Source organism: Elephantulus edwardii, unplaced genomic scaffold, assembly GCF_000299155.1.
Source record: "Elephantulus edwardii isolate Elephantulus edwardi_28Jun2011 unplaced genomic scaffold, EleEdw1.0 scaffold00029, whole genome shotgun sequence".
In the NCBI taxonomy this organism is placed as follows: domain Eukaryota; kingdom Metazoa; phylum Chordata; class Mammalia; order Macroscelidea; family Macroscelididae; genus Elephantulus; species Elephantulus edwardii.
This window is the reverse complement of record NW_006399779.1, coordinates 21,732,042-21,735,288: the sequence shown is the minus strand read 5'-3', so window position 1 is coordinate 21,735,288 and position 3,247 is coordinate 21,732,042.

Below are 3,247 nucleotides of genomic sequence, written 5' to 3'. Positions count from 1 at the left end.
TCAGAATTTCTTTTGAAATCTATTTTGGTCTTTTCTTCTTCTGTCTTTGTAATGACCATTTGCACTCTTCCTGGATGATACATTTAGAATTGTTTATTTTTTATCTGGCATATCACTGGGTTCTGTGAGAAGTGTGTCATCAGGACTGGAGGTAGACTCATCAGCAATCTGCATTATGCAATGACAGAACACTGCTTGCTGAAACTGAGGAGGACCTGAAGTGCTTGCTGCAGAAGGTCAAGGACTGTAGCCTTCAATATGGTTTAGAGCTCAACATAAAGAAAACAAAGATTATTACCACTGGGAAGATCGGTAGCATCAGGATGGATGGTGAAGACATTCAGATTGTTAACAGCTTCAGTTTGCTTGGCTCTATAATCAGCACCCTTGGCACCAGCAGAAATTAAAAGACAAATTGCACTGGGAGATTCTGCTCTCAGAGACCTCTCCAAAGTACTGAAGAACAATGATATCAGTCTGGAGACTGAGTGAGTTGCTCCTGATCTAGGCCATGTTCTTCACAATTACTTGCTATATGTCAGAGGGCTGGACGATGAGTAGGGGTGATAGGAGAGTTGATGCCTTTGAGTTGTGGTGCTGGAGAAGAGTATTGAATATATCATGGACTGCTAGGAAACCAAACAAGTTCATCCTGGAGAAGGTGAAGCCAGGTTGCTCCTTGGAGGCAAGGATTCTGAAGGTTCATCTGATATACTTTGGACATATTGCATGGCAGAATCAGTCCCTGGAGAGAGATGTCATGCTCAGGAGGGTGGAGGGACAGCACAGGAGAGGAAGACCCTCGATGAGATGGATTTATTCACAGGGTTGCTATGAGTTACAGTCAACTTGACAGCACCTAACAACAATAACAACAACATTTTATTGAAGGTGATCATCATAATATTGCTTCTTGCTCTTCTTCAACCCTCTCTTCTACTGTGGTACTTTTGCAAGAACTCAGTATTTAACCCACCATGTGAAATTATCAATACTCCATCCCTTGGTGTATTTCTCCAACACCATACCTCTAAATCCCGTCAAATGTTTATAAATCCAAAGTTAATACTACTAGTCCTGACTCTACCCTGGATTGTAAAATCACATATCTAACTACAAATTTAGTATTTTCTCTTGTTTTTCCTAACAGAAACCTCTAATTTAACATATACCAAAACAATATTGCCCTTCTTCTAGTCTTTTCTATTTCAGTTAATTGTAGTTATAGAATCATTCTATTAACTCTTTTTAAAAAATCAAAACAAAACAAAGCTAGTCGATTCTGACTCCTAGTCACCATACAGGATCAAGTGCAACAAGTAAGCATCACAACACCCTGATGACTACACCACCAGATTTCCTTATTGTTGTCGAGTGCCATAAAGTCAGAACCAGCTCATAGCTGATTGTCCAATGGAGTTTTCAGAAGTTATAAGTTGAATGGAGAAAAATTGCCCATCTTTCTCCAATTTAATGAGCAGCTGGAGGATTAGAACCACTTGCCTTTGGGTTGGCAACACATCTCCTTACCACTGGGCCAATGCCCAATGGATGTGGGCCTTTCCCTATGTCATCCATAATGTTGGAAATACTTGAGGCAGTATTACTGTCACTGTGTCAAGCCTTGTTGTTGAAGGTCTTTCTTTTTTTTTTTTTTTTGTCTGACCCTCTACCTTTCCAAACATAACATCCTTCTCCAAGCCCCAGTCCCTCCTAACAATGTTTCCAAAACATGTAAGATGAAGCTTCACTATCCTTGTCTCCAGTGAACACCCTGGCTGCAGTTTCTCCAAGACTTAAATGCTCTTTTGATATTCCATGGGATATTTGATACTTTCCCCAACACCACAACTCAAAGCCATCAATTCTTCTTCTGTTATCTAAGTCATTGTGCAACTTTCAGATGCATAGCAAGTGACTGTAAAGACTATGAAAAGGGAGCAGCTAGTGGGTGACAAATACTCTTCTTTGTTAGTAGGCTAGCACTTTAACTGCTGCATGACTTAGCTTCTCTGTTTAACCACATAGCTTTAAAATCTTGGCATCATCTTTTATATCACCCTGTATATTATACCTTTGGTGAATTAGATCATTTTATCTGTTCTTCCTTTAAAACATAAGCAGAAGCTCATCAATTCTAGACATGATTTCTACTATCATTCTGGACAATTCTATAATCATGCTTTGTCTGAATAACTGTAATTGCCTTCTTATTGGTTTTTTCTATTCTTTTCCCTTTTATGTTTATTATAAAAAGGGCAAATAAAATGATTCTTTTATAAAGTCATCTTTTTGGGAAACAGCCTCTAAGTGCATCTCTTAAACTGTCAGAGAAGTGAAAGTTCTTATTTTGACCTATGATGTCCTGTATGCTCTAATTTTGATGACTTTGATTTTTGGACATGATTTTTTTTCCTTTTTGACTGAGCTTCAGTCACATTGGTCATCTTGCTGAGATTGCTATGTTTGCTTTGGGATATTTTTTTTTTCTCCTTTTATCTTTTCAAAGGAGGCACTTTCTTAGCGTAGGAGTTCCTGGCACAAACAAAAATAGGCAACCAGGACCCAGTTAATTAACTGAAAGAAGGACTTCTAAGGGTCAAGGAAGAAGTGGGAGAAGTAAGCCTGTGCCTTGTGGTGTAAAGCAGACCAATTCAGAAGAGGTCAAGTTAATGGGCATAGCATTTCCCATGATTCATCCTGCATCATTGGTTTCTGTCTGCACACAAGTAGGAAAAAATCCTCTTAAGCTGACAGATCTGAAATTGATGATTTACTGATAGCTCTGCTTAAGACTGATACAGGAACCAGGGAGTGCTAAATTGGTTAGTAGAAATTGCCAGAGTATGTTTTTAAAAAATACCTATTCACTACCTTAATTTAATCTTACTGAACAAAAAGGTAAAGGTATTGGAGCTAGTTAATTTATGTTTTAAATGTGTGTAAGGAGCAATAAGCTCCTCTCCTTGAGTGTGGGACATGTGAGAAGCAGCATGCACTCTGAAGCAGTGGTAATGATTGGGAAGTATATGCTTTTTAGAGATGAGCTATGACAGGAGCTCTGGTTGTCTAGTGGCAAGATACTGCACTGCACTTCCAAAGACACACAGTTCGAATCCACTGAGAAGGATCGGAAATCTTCTCCTGTATGAATAACTCCCTCTGAAAACCAACCAGAGGTTAGGCTATAAGTTGGTTCCAACTTGATGGTACACAACCATAGCAACATGAAAATGTAGGTCGACTT